The following is an 18715-nucleotide window of genomic DNA, read 5'->3' as shown; positions in this document are numbered from 1 at the left end:
CAAAATCCCAGCATGTGGATGTGTGTGAGCGAAGATTTGTGTGTTGGAGGACGATGGGGGGTTGTGTTATGGCTCTTAGGGTGCAACAGCAAACGGGGTCCCCATGATTTGAGTGACTGACACTGCTCCAACATCTGTTCCACGGAAAACTCTCTCGCTTTCTCACTAACCATCTCCCTGACTCTCTGACGTCTCTCTGTTGTCTCTCTCTCTCTCACACACACACACACACACAGGAGTTAGGTGATCTTTTCATTTTACAGTGAAGCCGAGAGGAATGGAGAAATTACATTAGCGCAGAATAAGATACTCCATTTATGATGTGGCTCTTTGCAGGGTTCTCTGCATGGTTGACAGAGGAGGCTGCAGACGGCACTGATGCCTTTACCCTTCTCTTCTCCTTCCTCCCTCATCCCCCACCCCACCCCCCCATCTCCACCTCTACTCCATGCTCGACGATCGGATTTCTCTCTGTCCATCAGCGGAGAGGGAGAGGTTGTTCTGATCAATGGCAGGAAACCAGACGATGGGAAGGGAAGACGTGAAACAGATAGGACCCATAACCTACCTACCAGGATACGCCAATCACTTCTTTCTCTCTCGTTCTCCATCTATTTCCCGCTCACTTCTGTGTTTCTGTCGATAATTCAAACACACACTCTAACACAAACAATGAACAACAGTCCACACGCCACACATACAAACATGCATCTGACCGCAAACATGCTGCAACCCCCCCCCAAAAAAAACCACACACACAGCAGAACCTGGTTTCAGACTCTGATACGCCAACACACACACACACACACACACACACACTGCAGATTACACAGAGTGTGTGTAGCCTCCCCTTTAGGCTGAAAGCATACCTATTTACCTGCTCCTTATGGGAGAGTGACTAATAATATACAAAATTAGAATATATTTTTCTCCCAGCTCTATGCAAATCTCAAACATATTGCTTTCAGTCTCCAGGGGGCCACACATTCCCACACATGAATATTCTTAGAGGCACACAAACACACACACACACATACACACCACACCCAAGATATGTGTAATTAGGGTAGACAGAGAGAATAGCTGTCTCGTTTGAGTTTATTAATTTGTGGTATTTTTATTGCCGTTTATCACCGGCGTTTTATGGTGGACAACACGGCTGCTCATTCCTCGAGGCACTTATTAGCAGAATGAGCACTCGCTGGTTATTTAACTCTATTCCTCTGGATCAAATTATGCAGTATTGGATCCTGGCAGAGTTATGAAACTAACACTGTTAATACGACAGGAAAAAGGTAGAGACTTCATTATACTGAAAGACTGAACACGATCCCACTGCTTCACGTGTCAAAAATTCATTTGAAAACATTCTTCCCCAGATATGATGTGAGGACTTGCAGTTGCACGTTTGAGCGCGATGCACTACGTGTGTGTGCGTGGCCATGTGCGCTGTGTGTTTCTGATCGACATGGTGCAGAGTACTGAGCCTTTTTGCCACCACAGCTAACTCTTAACTCCTGTCAAAACATGGTGCTTTAAATTGAATTAAGACTCCATGCTGTAGTCCCCGCTGAGCCCCCCAACCAACGCCTTTAACACCCTACACTGCTCTGGAACACACACACACACACACACACACACACACCTTTTGCATGCTGGGACATATGCAGAAAGACACACAAACATGAGCAACAACCTTGAGTTGTACACATGCACCTAAATTAATGACGACAAATGAAACCAAGCATGATTTTAAAAATCAGCCAGAACTCAGTGAACGCACACATGCGGCTAACTGAGAGTATTTTAAGTAGGATGAGGCCAGCTCAGCCTTGAAACTCTGTCGCCGTTAATTCACTGCAGCTGAAACAGAGACAAAGATACCTTTTCAGTGTCTACAATGCTGGCAAGAGTGTTTGCAAACTAAAGTCTTAGGATTTTCACTGCCCTCCTTAATAAGTTTTAGCTGAAGTGAAATGTGTGTACTGATGGTGCGTGCAGCACGTTCAGAGGGCTGTGTCGTCACTACGACCGGGTCAGATGAATAAACAAGGTTGTTATCTTATTTATTTATTCATTTTTAACTGTCATAAGGACATTTAGAATAAAAAAAGGCTGAATCTATGATGGGCATTACAACTGGTTCGTACTGTGTATTCTGATCTTAGTGGCATTTCAGCCCTGATATTTGCCACTGCGGCCACATGGAAAACTGTCCAAAAATGTCCAAAAACCACGAATTAGGAAAGCAAAATTAACTAGCAAAGCCTTGCAAGTCGAGGTCGAGGCAAGTCGAGGCATTTTATTTTTTATTAAAGAATATATTCTGTCATTGCTGGATACAAAAAAAAAAGAAAAGAAACTCTCTCACACTTTGCTGTTCACACCAAGAATGTGAGTCACATGGAGTTTAAAAAGCAGAGATATTAGCCAATAATTCGCTCCATACTTTTTGTCTGTCTGGCTTTTGTCTGCTGCAGTTTGGTTTCTGCTCCATAAGTGTCGATGTTCTGCGTTTTATCCAAAGATTAGCCTCCAATTTGTTCTGTGTGTTGTTGGCAGTTCAAGTTGCTCTATTAGAAATCATGTTAAAACAATATTGTCTAAGTGAGAGGGTCATTAATCATCAGGCTGACAAGAGCTCTGGACATTGTTGACGAGTAATGAGTGTGTTCCTAACCTTTAATACATTCGGGCTGCTGTTGGTCAGGTGGATAATTAGTACACTGATGATGGTACAAAAATATTTTGAATTTTTCCGTAATTCTGGTGATTATGTGACTTTAGTCAACTGAGAGGTGCCATTTAAGGCAGGAGTTCTGTTCAGTTTTTGCAGTTTGAATATTTGTCTGATCTTCCATGTTCAGAGCAGCCAGGAAAATATTACATCATTTCCAGATATTTGTGTGTGTGTGTGTGTGTGTGTGTGTGTGTTTGTGTGCTCAATTCTGAACTTCAACATTTACACTTTGAGAAATAAAGATTACAAAAAATTGTTGCAAAAAATGTAAATTAATTCATATCACATATATAGACAAAAACAAAAAAATGTAAAGGTTGTAAATGCTGTTCCTTTTTTTTAAAACATAAATTTTGCTTTGCGTTACTCATGACACAACACATTATTTATGAAGGTTTGTATCAGCTACATACATTAATGAATAAGCTCCTGTTCTAGTCTGGCTGCCACAAATGAGAGTTAAGTGGAGTGTGGGACATAACCTTTGCTCGGGGACTGAGTAAAAGGTTACTGCAGTGTGTGTGTGTGTGTGTGTGTGTGTGTGTGTGTGTGTGTGTGTGGTGAGTTTTGAGCAAAGGCCACTGCAATGCAACCCAACACCAGCTCTTTGTCTGAGCAGCAGCTCACCACAGACTGAACCAGAGTGATTCACTCTTTTCCAAACGCAATTCTTCAGTAGTGCATAAAATTTTAATTTCAAGTGAACATTTCCGGCTACAATTACATGAGCTTAAATTACTTAACTTAATAGATAATTACATGAATATCATTCATTTTTTGTGATCACCTGTAGTTTTAACTCAATCGTTTTTTGTTTTTTTTTTTTACTTTTAATGTTATCTATTTTTTAATTTTTATTATTTTATTTCCCTCCCCAATTTAAGTATTTATATTTCATCTAGTTCAAAGTAAATTCTGCGTTAATGTAAAGCAGCTTGTGATGTTAAATGTATTCCATCACTGACAGTAAAATTCACAGCTTTAATGAGCTATACGGAGTTCACAGGTCTTCTCCTGGGGGGACAAAAGGAAACATGTAACGGTTAAGACCCGAAAAGTTCGCAGTTCTTTTATACCAATCTGACATTAAGCTTTATTCTTCTTCTTTTTCTTTTTTTTTAATAATTTTTAAACCACCTGTTGTATGTGAAGTTTTCAGGAAAACACTGAAAGTCTAACTTTTAATTTTCCCACGTTGTAGTGAGGATTGCGTTACCATATCTACCATAAAATGTGACACCACTTGTGTTATGTGTGTGTGTGTGTCTTTCCATCCCTCCAGAGACATGACAATTGTTTGTTGTGATATTGTAATGAAGCCCTCAGGCCCTCTTAAACTAATCAGCCTCTGTCTCACTCTTGCAGATAGATCGGCTGTCAGGGCTGTGGGCGAGAGAGTGCAGTGAAGCACGGCGTCTGCCTTTTGGCCTTCGCCTTGTGTGACACACATTCCCTGCCTTTCCTGCCTCACACGTTAGCATGCAGTCTGCCTATCAATCAACCAGTCGACTCTCCCGGGCCGACCTCCAGCTGTTGTTTCTTGTCAGTGTGGAGGTGATGATACATGAGCATCATTTTAAGGTAATACAGCCTCGGCTCAGCTCAGCTACGGCCAACTACTATGCAATTGTTGTTAGTGATCCAAATGAGTTAGATCAGGTTACTTATTAAAATATTAGTTTAACCTTTTTAAATTGTCAAATGGTTTTGTGATATTATTTACAGAAACGGGCATGTTAGTTTCCTGTTTTTAAAAATTACTAATTATTTTGTCCCTGTTGCTGTTGCTCATACTCAGACTCACCCTGAGCATCTTCTGCAAAATAATAATAACAATAATAATAATGATAAATATATCATAAATCGAAGTCACACATGAATCATAGTCAATGCAGATTGGCCTGCTGGACTCATGACGTGACAAAAGAATTAATGAAACTGTGATTACAAATTCACAAATTTGATACATAAATGCTTTCATTTTTCAGAAGATCAGCTTCTCTTGAGAACTTCCTATTTTGATATTCATGCATTATGTACATTTGATTTGTAATAAATGTTGCTTTACAGATAGAAGATATTCATAATAATATTCAAAACTTTTCCGAATCGACCGTGTTGTTGCTCTTTTTTAGGGACCATCCGAATCAATCTGAAGCTCCTCCTTTTCGTGCTTTTGTCAATGTTCCAGTTAGAAAAGTACATTTAATTTGTGTACATGTGCGAATCATTTCACTTGCCTGTAAACTGAACAGTTAGTGGTCACCCACACACACCATAAACACTGTCCATACACAGACCTCCTTCCAGAAGCAACTTCCTGTCCGGGATGCCGCAGGCATGTTTGGCATGTCTTACATACTTGATGCATTTGTTTCTGTTTCGGCATTTGTGTGTGTGGTAAATAAGAAACACAAGAGATGTCACACACATCTGGCACGGGCCACAAGTCTGATCTTGTATGCGTACAAATACAAAACGATACATGAAAACACACAAACCTTAAGGCAAAGAAACAAAAGTAAAAAAAAACAAACAACCCCCCCAACACACACACACACAAAATGCTTACTGTTTGATACAACAAAAAAGATCATTTCTATATATTATATATTATTAACTGATATGCTATACAACCAGTAATAAAATTAACTCTTTCCTGGCACGACATTACAGTACAAAGTAGATTGCTGAGGACACCTCAGCAGCTTATCAAGCTTACAAAACAAATTACCCTCCTGAGAATGAAGTGAGACAAAACCAAGACTGGTGTAAATTAACTCTCAGTGAGTATCTGGGTCTGTGGCATGGAGTGTGTGTATGTGTACGTGTGTACGCAATGCTCACTTGTATGATGATGATGATGATGATGATGATGATGATGATGATGATTGCTTAATTGCAGGCAGCTTGCAAGTGCAGTGTAGAGCTTATCTGGTGTGTGTGTGTGTGTGTGTGTGTGTGTGTGTGTGTGTGTGTGTGTTTTGTTCACAGGTTGTAGTGCAAAGGGAGTGGCCTGCGGTGGCTGTGAGAGGCATGTAATATGTTTAAATAGGGCAAAGTAGTGTTTGGAGAATTGGTAATTACTTACATCCCTCTCTGGCCATAGGAACACTGTCCAGATCTCAACCCTTCCCCACACACACACACACACACACACACAAAACATGATATGAGACCCAGTCAAACACACAAACACAGTCGGTACCAGTGAGTCACTGCCAATCATCAATAGGAGGACGCTGGCTTGTATAGACAGTTTCAAGGCAAAATGCCACATATTTGTGTTTGTAAATGTGACCTCATGTTACATGGCTTTGTGGTCCTCTCTGCAGGGCCAAAGCTCACCGAAGATGATCCCCATTGCCCTGCACTGGTTTGCTGCAGAACAGGCTGGAACTCCTCCCAGCTTCAAATTCCACTGCAGCAATTTGGGGGGGTAGCTCTGATTATTATTTAGACAAACGTATGGTTTAAATATCTATCTTGTCTCTGCAGAGTCTGTGTCATAATGGAGTATTTAACAGGGAATGTGTGCATAATCCAGTTCTTGGAAAGCAGCATCATTACCACATAACACAAAGTGAAGTGTCGTTTTTCTTGTGACCAACTGTGAAACTCTGAGAAACCATAAATATCACTATAACAGTCTCACAGAAGTCAGCAGAAAAACCTGGTTTATTCTTTGTCCACAATGTTATGCAGTCAGTCCTGAGTCAAGCCAAAAGAAGCCTTTAATCCACTCTTGACAGTATGAATACTGATGATGGTTTGAACTGTCAAATTGACAAACTACATGAAATATAAAGACATTACTGAATAATGCAGAACAAAATTCAACAAGTGGACAAATTTAGCTCAACATTAAATTTTAACATAATTAAATAGCATGAAACAGTAATGCTACTGAAGTGGTTCTGTATCATAGTCCTCTCTGTCAAGTCGTGGCCACACCAGAATGTGGCGCAGCAAAGTCCATCCACACGGTGAGCGGTCCTAGAAGCTCAGTGACGTATGGCCGCTTGCTGAGCTACTGTGGCTACTGCTCGCTGCTAACTCACGGGCCATTTGGGAATGTGCTTGTCCTAACCAGTCACAAAAGCTAACAGGACAATATGTTGATGCAGTTTACGCATGGAACATACCTGTGCCACCGACTTTAAAGCTAAAATAAAAAGAGAGGTGCGACAGAGGAAACGTTCCCTGATAACTTCCTGTATTTTGGACTATCTGGCTCTCTGTCTCTCAAAGGTCAAACATAAACTTGCAAAAGACTGTTTAAAGTGCAAGTGAGACCAGGCCTTTAGGGAATTTTGTTTATTTGCACCACCCACTTCAACAAAGTGTGCACATCTTGTGCTTATTAGATGAAAGTAGCAAAAGCCATTGCTGTACTTGTGAACACGATGTAGGCTGCCATTCCACTGTTAAAACAAGACTGGTGGTCTTTGCACATTTCTGATCACTTTGTGGCAGGTGTGACATTTACTTGACAGACCGACTCTGTTGGGGTTATGTCTCGCAAGTTTCATGGAATTACAAAATGCAATTAAATAATTAATCTATATCATTCATTTGTTAATATGTAATTAATCATGCTTAATCAATAAAAGTTAATATAAAATTATCTTTAAAAGCCTTTACTGTTCCTTGTCTCTCGTGCCAAGGAATGTCAACTCAACTATGCTAAAAAGGCTTTAAGTATACCTGAAAGCGTGATGTGTTTTCCACAAATTAAAAAGAGTACACTGACTTCAGAGCTCAGACAATCAACTGAGAGTGAAGGAATGTCTTTGATTCAGCAAAATAAACTATATAAAGTCACGTCTGTGTGCCTGTGTGTGCATGTGTGTGTGTGTGTGTTTTGGGTGAGAGGGTCAGAAGTGGCGCCAAACTCGATTCCGAATTGAGTGTTAAACTCGACTTTCCACTGTCTCCCCTTTTACCAGTTCTGGCACTTAATACAAGTGAGCCATCGAGTCGTGACCACAATACCACATTCTGCGTAAGAGGACCTTTTCCTCACTCATAATATTGACTCTGATAATGTTTTCATCACTGCGTGGCAACAGCAGATCAGATGAACAGCATTCTGCACCAGACCAAACACACGACGGCCTCTGCGTGAGTGAAGGACAGAACGACTTATGTTGCTCTTACCTTTTTACCTCTGAATCAATAAAAGACACTCTTTCAGTTTTTCCTGAGTTGAGAGGCGAGTGTGTGCAGCTCGCTCATCAAGGCGCGTGTACTCGCTCTGCTCTAAGAGGTCCATCGCGCTGAGTGTTTCGAGAAAATGGACATGAAAATATACAGAATTGGCTGTAATTATATGTGAAGGTTTATTTAAGTTTGAGGGTAACATGGGGGGGGGGGGGGGCAGACAGAGATCCAGATGAGGGCCTTGTAGACTGGGTTAGTTCCCGCGTGAGTGTGTGTCCATGCATGTGTGTCTGTATTTCACATTGTGGCTTGATGATGTTGTCTGGGCCAATCTGCCGGAGTGAATGGTTTGAATTTACTAGCCCACGACAGTCAAATTGTCCTAATCACTAAGTAAATAGATACTTCCCCAAGCTATCAGGGTACACACGCCGACAAAACTGCCTGGGAGGAGGAGGTTGAGGGGGTGAAAAAAAGAAGAGAAGCCCTCTACTGTTAATTGTTGTTTTCCTTCTTATTCCGACCTATAAACACCCGGAGTAATTATTCATAAGTGCCACTTTGATTCGGGCAAATTTGTTTGAAAGAGGCTTAAGGTGTTTCGCTTCAGTTATTCCCTTACAGAGTGTGGGTTGTGCACGGAGGGTCTTTTCCTTGCAGCGTTTTCAGCTAAATTGAAGCTGAGAGTCGAGGGTTGGATAGAATTACACACCTTGTGCCCCTTTCTGAATGACTTGCCTCTAATCTAACCCAATCTGGCTTTCTGCAGACCTTATGGTGCTATATTTCTTTACATGCGTTGGGTCTTAAGATAGAATAACAACTGATGAAGATAATCCACTCAAATGAATTAGATTTGTTAAAAAAATGCTTTTAGCTAAAGTGAATCCACCACCTCTTGTAAACATTTAATTAAAGTTTACAGTGGATTACGTCCTGGAATTGGAGTCTATCTTGATTTAAAATCACAAACAATGCGCGCACTCATAACTCAGGAAATTTGCTGGGATAAGCATGTGCAACAAGGCATTTATACCACATTAGTTTGGTTTCTGAATACAAAACAATATAATTCAACAGCCAAACAATCAATAGATTCAATCGTTTGAGGAGTTTTCATACGGTTCATGTTTTGAAATTGAATTATCCAAACACATACATAAAACAGTATCAAGTAATTTACAGCATCCATACACTAACGCCTTCGGCTTCTCCTGACGACATGGCTGGAGGTATGTTGACCTTTCATAAAACAACAGACACACCATATATGTCATAGTATGTTATTGTATATGGAAATCAAGGCCTCGTCAGGTTTGCGTACGGTTCACCAGTGATTTGAACATTAGAGTGTAGTTCAGGCCAAGTCAGCAACCCTACACCGGGGTGTAGAGTGTCTGTCATGCCGGGTTTACACTGGACCCAGGTCTGGAACAGGAGAAGTGAGGATACTGTGACACACCGAAGACTGAAACTCTCAAGTGGAGCACGTCGCACACAGTGGTGGAGGTGGTGGTGGAGGTGGGGGGGCTGCGATGACACAAAACGCCACCAAATACACTTGACACAAATATGATGTTTGATCATTTTCCACTTTGAAATTTAAAAAAAGGGAAAGTTATGAGTTTGGCTGGGAGGCAGTTTTCTCCCTTGTGGCCTAAGTTGGAGGTGCATATCATAACATGGAGAGATCTGATTCACATGCGTCAGTTTTTAAACTTGTAGCAGACTGATGTTCGATATATTACTGTGAAATTAACTAAATAGCTCACAGGAAAAATGCGAACTTAAAATAAAATTTCATATAAAAAAATAAACATGCGCGCTCACTTGACTTACATGTTTTGGCTTCCCTAACTGTACATGACATGCCTTTAATTCGAGGATTCTCAAAGGAAAAAAAAAACAGATCGTCTAGACACTCGTGTATCAGATGTCCACATAACGTGGCTTATAGGAGCTCCAAGTCTTCTTAACGTACCTAAACAGCAGCCGCGAGCTTTACAGTCTCACATTAACGACAACACCGAATACCACAGCCCATGTTTAAGCTGTAAACTGTAAATGAGGCAGCTCAGTGTGTGTGTGTGCAACAGTGAGAGCTACACTAACAGCTTTTGAGCAGTTTGTAATAGAGACACAGTTTTTACAGCATGTGTATGAACGCGTGCGTTTCTGTGCGAGTGTGTTTATGGGCTAATTAGGATCAGAGTTACACCATAATTAGTTTTGTGGCATTCCCGCAGCACAGCATATCCTGTTACAACTCATATGCATAATTAGAGAAAATAAACATTCGGGGCTGTTGCTGGTTGTTATAAATCTTTCAACACTTTCCTTGTTTTCCTCTCTTTCTCTTCTCCCTCGTCCTACTGCTCTTGTTTTGTCTTTCTCACGTCATGTTTCCTTCCTTCCAGGTTTTCATTGGTAAAAGGCGAGATGTGGCATCTTAACAGTTTCTATCACATCCACAGCAAAACCTGGCTCTGCATCGAGAAAGAAAATACACACACACGTACTGTTTGTACACACACACACACACACACACACACACACACACACATTTAAAAGGCATCCATAAAAGTGAAGACAGAGCGAAGACAGAAAGCAGAGTGTCCATAAAAATCTAAGGGAGGATCAATTAAGATGTAGAAGCCAGAGAAAATAAAATGTCTCTTGCAGCACACACATGCACTCTCTCTCTCTCTCTCTCTCTCTCTCTCTCACACACACACACACACACAGACACACACACACACACACACACAGGAGGTAAGTCTGCTATCTTTTCTGGTTCTAATTTTCAGCTTCAGACACACCAATCTGGCATCAAAGAACTGGCAGTGACGAAGGCCGACTGTTGCGTCGTCTCACTTCGCGTGTGTCTCAGTCAAAAAGTTGCACTTGAACACACCACAAAGACTATAGCAAATGCTAGTATCTAAGTTCTATATAACTCTCCGCACCAGCAGGTGGCGATAGTCTGTGTTCGTCATTCGAAAAGGAAATCTGAAAGCCCAAGGACAGACATGATAAAGCAGTGTTTGCCTGCCCTTTTCACAAGCTTTCAGTTGTGCCACATTGTGGTGAAAATATTCGTGCACTGGAATCACTGAGTCTTCTGCGTATTCTCACTTGGCTTTAATAGTTGCGTTTCTGTTCTGGGGCACTGACTTGCTTAGCTGAACAGCCAATCAGAGTGATTTATCTTCACTGTCGACTCTGCTACTGATTCAACGCGGTCAATTAGCCGAATCGCCACTGACAAGGGCTGACTGGTGTCCACAGAGGCTCACCAGGCCAACTGTCAGCCTGGTGTGTTATGGGCCTTAGTGAACATTGCTGTTTTTGGTAGCAAGCTGACTTACACAGCTAAATTTGTGTAGAGCAGAGCGCCCCCTGTGGCGTGACTTCAACACTGTCTGAGCAAATAACAGTGCTAAGAGCTTATCACAAATATGTGATGAATAAAGACACATAAATCCTAAGTCAATCACTGTCGGTGGGGGAATGTTGGTCAGCTAAAAATCTAAGAGTAAAAATAAACCTTTTTCCTTCTCTGTCGATCTGTTTCTCTCAGCTCTTCCTGAATGAGTCCCACAGCATTTTGTTTTTCACATTGGCGCTCCAGAGCAGACACATGATGTCAATCCTTCTATTTATTATGTTTATTTTGCTCTCTCTCTCCCCATAACATACTGGAAATGTCAGCCTCAGTTTCGAGCTATGTGTCTCTTGGCTGGACATTAAAAGACATGACTGCAAGAAGTCTATTTTTCCTCGGTGTGTGTTTGTGTGTGCGTGTTACTGACAGATTTTTCTTTACACTTCATGCTGACATTGACATTAGCCATTTAGATCTGTGTGTATTTGTGTTTCTCCAGAATCACAGCCATGCTCACTTTGCTGCAGTTGACGTGTGTATTTGTTTGTGTATGTACAAGTGTGTGTGTGTGTCTGCTGTCATATTTACAAACCTTTCTAATGAGAAATTATTGAGGTGCAACACTGAATTTTCTTCGCCACAGGTAATCTGTTTTGCCAGGTGACACGTCTATATTTTAAAACCACCTATTGCTCGACAGATGAAATGAAATTTCGGAGCAAGTGAAAAGTTATCCCCTAACTCCCCATCTGTCCACTGCTTAGCCTTGTGTTTACAGCATGGGCTTTAAAATGGTTGTGACCTGCGGGTGTTTATAAGGCAAGTTTAGCTTGTGAACATCCCAGAAGTCCCCGAAAAAGAGTCTCAACAGGGGAAGAAATTAGTTCCAGAGAAAACAGGGAGCAGAGGGAGGAAGGGAAAGGGTAACGTGGGGAGAGGGGAGGGGAGGACAATGGAAAGATGAGGAGAAAAGGGGCACAGAACAAGACTTCATCATGTCTGGCTGTGTAACCATATCTGAATCGAATGTGAATTTGCAGTGTAGCAGCAAGACAACAGCAAGACCCCTTAATTTTGGTGCAATTTAATGCACACAACCCCTCTACAAAATGTGAAGTTAAAAATGTGCAAAGACGTACAGGTGCGTGTGTGTGTGTGTGTGTGTGGTGGGAGCGCTTGTGTGAGGCATGCAGACTTGCAGATTTGTGTGGACAGAGAGCAGATGTTTAGAACGTGCTAAATGACTGACTTGTTGATAATCAGCCTGCCATTAAACGTGCTAAGGTTTACACGCGTGTGCACATAAAAACCTGAGAGGTACATGCTAGTAGCCATGTCCAAGCGGAGCACACACACACACACACTCCTCTCTTTAACTAACTGAAAAACAGAAAACATTAAACAGATTATACAAGAATTATGCATGCTTGTTTGAAAGTAAACCCATTGATCTAAATAACTCTTCATTTAAATTCAAAATAAGCAATGTGGAATGTTATCACGTTGCCCTGTGACGATTATGTCAACATGCTTTCAAAACGTATTCTGTCATACAAATTTAGATGTTTATCTGCCTGTACTATGACATGTTGGGTGTAATCATATATGTTTGGTGTAATCGTGACGGGCAGGATTAGTCCATCACAGAGAATGAATTGGATAGATTTCAAGTAGTTAATTTGAGCTAAGGTCATGTAAACACTGCCTGATAGAATGGGTTTGATTTCCATCAAATTCACCAGGGACAGACACACTTCACCCACACCCACACACACACACACTCACACAGTCAGAGCGACATTCAAACACAGAGGCACCTGTACAAGCTGAACATTAAAGTATAGTGATTACTTGTTTAAACAGAGAGTTGGGGATGGAAAAGAAAGAACAAAAAAAAACTCCAACAAAGACACACACACACACACACACACACACACAGTCGCTGCGGAGCCCACTCTGTCGAACAGCTGCACTTCCTCATGGCTCCGACTCAGCACATTTCCATCAACCACCTCTGCCAGACCACAACACACTCCAACAACAGCCCATTTCAACGCACACACACATGCACGCACACACACACAGCTGAGTGCATTAGCTGTGTAGATTAATGAAAATGTCTCCCTGAACAAGAAGAGAATACCTTGCACTGTGAAATTGCTTGCAGACTGTGTGTGTGTGTGTGTGTGTGTCTCAGAGGCGAGAACAGCATGTTTCATCTCAAACCTTGTTTCTCACTGCTACTACCACCACTACTCTCTCGTTCCTTGTCTCTCACTCCTTCACGCTCCCTCGCTTGGTCATTCATTTGCACTTGTCAAGAGGTAGCCATTAAGGCCCAAAAGCCCGCGCCGAAATTTTATTACAAAACCATTTGTATTCCTGAAAGAAAAATAAATCCAACATTCCCTCCGACTGCATTAGGGCTGCGGTTTGGTGATTTGTTTAGGTTGATAACACTCACGGCCCACCAGCCACTCCAACACTGATGTGACTGGAAAATAACTAGACCTTTTCCTCTGTCCTCCCTGCTTGCTTTCTTTCTTTCTGTCTTTCTTTCTGAGGGGCTGCACAAAGGCCCTCTTCTGAATGTTAACCAGCTGGCTGTAACATCGAGTCATACTTTATTTGACTTCTACGAGGAGAACAAGACATCTGATGAAGAGGACTGCTTATGCACTGTGGCTCTATATGTCTGTGGAAAGAAAGAAAGAAAGAAAGAAAGAAAGAAAGAAAGAAAGGTGGGGAACTGATCTCAATAAAGCAGTTGGATTTGCTCAGAGCTCTCGTAAAAGCAAGTGGGCCCAATCAAAACGACCAGGAGGGAGAGGGCTAACAGGGCAGATTGTGTCCCAAAAGTGTCCTATTGACTGTTGGTGCTCGTGTGCACGGGTTTCTGGTCCAATGAGTGTCACTTTGTGTGAACTATCACATGTGTGCGTCTCGTTTCATAGAATGGGAGCGTCGGAGTGATTCTCCATTCACAGTTTCAAACCAGAGCTACAAATTCCTCCATGCCCTGCTCAAAAACTTGAGCCTGATCTCCAGACTGTTTGTCTGGCTGTTTCATGGTCGCAGTGATTCTATGACAGTATCCATACACAGGCGCGGGAGGATTGGGGTTTCATCTTCCTGACATAGTAGCAATTGTACAATGTGATGGCCTTGGAAAAGTAATGGCTGTTCACATCGAGCTGCCAAAACGAAACCAAACTCTAGATGACTGGGGGAATGTTCCCACATCTCTTGTTAAATTGTCTGCTCATTCATTTTGTGCAATTGTTTTTTTTTTCTTTGTGTCTGTCTGTCTTTCTTTTATCCCTTCTTTTCTCTCTCTCTCTCCATTGGGCTTTGTTTGAAGTCTGGTTTTGGCCAGTAAAGGGACCCCCCCATTCTTCTCATGGCAGTATAAATGACAGCTAGTGAAACATGATACACTGGCCCACCATTAAAAAAAAAAGAGAGAGGCCACGATAGCCATGCCGCTCGCTCTGTTAATCAAATTCGCCGTAATTGTCATCTGAAGATTTTAAAAGACGCAGAGGGGAAACCGTAAGACGAATCTCTGAACCTGTGACCCTGGGGTCAGCGCGTGTGTGTGTGTGTGTGTGTGTGTGTGTGTGTCTTCAGGGATCGTCTGAGAGTTTGTATATGGTCATGCTGAGTTAAGGAGCTGTGTCTGTTCTGGATGGAGAGTCTCCTAAGGGAGCTTGTCGTCCACCCACTCCTTGTCTCTCAGTCTGGTTGTCTGTTTCTATGTCTCCCCATTTTAAATCCTCCCACCCGTTCTGTCTGCTTCAACTTTTTTACTTTTCAAACTGTGGTTTAAAAGCTAATTTTACCACAACAGTTATAAGGCAGTGTCATGTTTTAATTCCAACAACTGACACAATAAAATAAGTCTTTTCTTTGCAAAAAAAACAAAAAAACTAATGACTTTGATTAAAAAGAGAGGAAAAAAGCTCAAGAGAGTGTGTGACAGTTTTGGTCATGCTATTTGCACATGTATTTAGCTTTCCTGCATGTTTTTTCTGTTTCTATCGTTCTTTGTCCTAAAGCAAAGGATCAACCAAATTGTTATGGTATTTATACCCAGTTTATATATAACTGCAGTGATATAAATTACAATTTATATATAATACTAACTAAATAATAAATATTTCCTCATTGATGAATTTTCTAAGCATAAATGTCAGGATCACATATTTCAGTGACTGCTCAGGTTTTAGCTATTTAAGAATGAAAGCCAAGGTTTGGACGCTGCACATTTTTGACCATTTTTCATTTCCCAGCCGATCCGCAATCCCAACCCTCTTTGATCAGAGAAGGTCTAACCGGTTTCATAGAGTAGGTGGTGGTGTGTGTGATCTGTGAGCTTTTCAGTGCCATCCTTGATGCCTATAAATAGAAACAACTATTTTGTTTTACCACATGCCCAGTATGTCAATCATGTGTTTTGTAATTGTCTAATAATATGCCCTAATCAGCCCTAATTAACCAGGTCAAACACATTGTACACCTGCTGTATTCAATTCCAATGCTGACTGAAGAGTAATAATTATCTGTGAGTGTTTTTATGTTGAAAACGATGTTCAATTTCCCCCACGACTGCACGTTAGCCTGTTGTTCTTATCCTACACAATGAAGAATCAAGGAAAGAATTATAGACAAATAGGATGACAAGCAATTAAAGATATGAAACACATGACGGCGCCAATACATGACATGTGGTTAAGCTCTTTTTGTGCCACCAGGAATCCACCCAATGAATTAAATCGAAGCAGCCGACTCCATTGGACAACCTGCATGACTTCACATCACTCAGTGAGCGTTTCACAGGGTAACAGACCGTATTACAGCACCAGGCAAATATGCACTTTATCGCCTACTCAAGTCTTTGATTTCCCTTTCTGCTCCATTTGGATTGACATAAATTGTGCAATATGGTAGTCTTGATTTCTGCTCCAGGTGGACAGGCAGCTGGCTGGAGCAAATGAGAGACACAGAGAGCAGTATGGGGTCAAGTTAGCTACAGAAATTTCAGTCTGTTCATCCCAAATGAAGCATGTGAATTGTGACTGCGTTTATGTGTGTGTGTAGGGGGCGATTCACACCAGTGCACTACTGACTAAACATTTAACAAGGCACTCCAGTGATCCTGCAGGCACAAGTGTTTACCCAAAGTCCTGACCTCCTTGCAATGACACTTTCACTGCTGATATAAATATCACACCCACACACACACAGCAGCAGCAAAGATGCAGGTAACTTAATCCTCATTGTCCTCCATTCCCCCCATTGGCTGACACTTGCCACATGTCCCTGTTCTCAACCAATCAGATCCCCACGTCCTTAATGACACAAAGGATATTTTTATACTAAGCACTTGTTGTTGAGAGGCCTTCTGTAAAAATTGTGTTAGGGTGGGAGTCGGATCATATTGGGTTGCAGAGTATGCATGTGTGCGTATGTGCGCGTGTGTGGTTTGAAACTGGATAAGTCAAAGAAGCCTGTGCTAATATGTCCTAAAGAATGCTTATGACGAGGTGCTAACTCGCAGTGATTGCAACTGGTAGCGGCAGAGAGCAAGAGAGAGAGAGAGAGAGAGAACACTCCAGTTTTATTTGGGTGGCTGTGGAAAGGTCCCATCATGCCTCATGTTGACAGGACATTTGTCAAACTGGAATGATGCAACTGCTCTGAGTCTTCTGTGTCATGTTGCCTGGTTCCAGTTACCCCGGTACATTTCATGTTGCTGTTTCAGACATTTTCACAGACAGAGATTCATGTGATTCTGAAAATATGTCTCCTATCTGTAAATACTGAGTGCCACCGGTTTTGTAGGGGCATTAAGGTTGTTCCCGAGTCAGTCAAGCCAACATCAGCGCTGTCCAGGATTGTACCTCACAATACGATCACATGCTTCAACAACTCCAACCTATACAGTAAAGGTATCAAAATATCGTTTTATGCTTGACTTAGAAAAATTGCTTTGCTGAAAAATTTAATGAGTCGATTTAACTGGTTAATCGATTGTGTTATTCCACTTCTTTCTTTTTTTTTTTTTTGCACTATGGCAAGTCACAGAAGTGTACACTTGACTGCTCGGGTCCATTGATTGTTCGGTTTAATAAAGCTGGGAAGCTATGACTATGGTTTTTCGTTCAAAATGTAAAGGAGTTCTTCACCATTTGCTGCATAGCTCTCCCATAAGATTGTCAGACTTTAACAGGTAGTTCAAACCAGCCAGTGGATATCACCCTTACCCACAATGCAACTTGACTGCAAACAACTCAGTGCTTTTGGGTGTAATGTAACTCCAAAACCCCATTTTTTTTCCTTTTCAAACTTAGTAGTCTTTAGTCCTAACCAAATCTTGACTCAAGCAGCATCACTTGAGGCACTTTAACAGAACTACACGCAGCTCCCCATGGAGCCACAACTTCTCACAAAACCGATAGTATTCTCCAAGACCTGTAAAAAAACAAACTTTAATGAGTAAATTCCATGAAACTCATATACTGACCACATACACCCAGGTCACTCCAATGGAAAACAGTACAGTACAGCATATTCCCTGCATTCTGTACGTGAGCAATGGATTAAATACTATCATGATTAGGTGGTTTGTAGCTTCAAAATTGCTAACAAATTCCCCAGCTTGGGATGTATCCACTCTCACTAATCTCGCTGATGGGTTAGCACACTCTGAAAGGCTCTTTGCAGCCCTTGTAATTGAGGAAAAGCCCTCATAGCAAACTGCCACTGCTGTGTTAACCACATGGAAATGTGTGTGTACAACATGTCCGTGTGCATTTGCATGCATCTTTGAGTGCACGGCCAGCCATACGACCACAAACCAAGCTGTGTGTTAAGGGTGGAATTTATGTCAAAAGTTTTCATATTCAGCAGTCATTTCCTTTTTGATGTTCACAGTCAGTGTGTCCAGGAAGGAATTTTCTTTAACTTTTGGCTGAGAGAAACAGAGAGGAGTGGGGATGGGGGTGGAGTTCAGGGGGAAAAAGGAAAAACAAAAACTGTTCATTTCTTCATGGAGCTGCAAAGGCAAACCCTCGTCATAACCACACCCTTTGCCCTCATGTTCTCTCTCTTCTAACCGCAAATGTTATGATACAATTTTCCTCTCCCTCTCTTTTTCCTAATTGTCAAACGCTATCATGCTTCCATCATTCATTGTCAGGCTTAGGTGTGTTCGTGCTTTTATGCGTCTCAGTGCTATGTTGGCATACCTCACTTAAATGCACATTCACATTTATTGACAGAGGTAATGGGTTAATGTTAATGTCAGTGCATGTTTGCTTGTTTTATTTTCTAATGTGTGTTTTTACATGACTGTTAGGTATCTGCTGCCCGCTTTGTGCACATTTGTATTTGTGTGTATAAGAAAACACACACGTCTCTGTTTT

The sequence above is a fragment of the Scatophagus argus genome, chromosome 10, assembly GCF_020382885.2.
Source record: "Scatophagus argus isolate fScaArg1 chromosome 10, fScaArg1.pri, whole genome shotgun sequence".
NCBI lineage: Eukaryota > Metazoa > Chordata > Actinopteri > Scatophagidae > Scatophagus > Scatophagus argus.
This window is presented reverse-complemented; position numbering follows the sequence as displayed.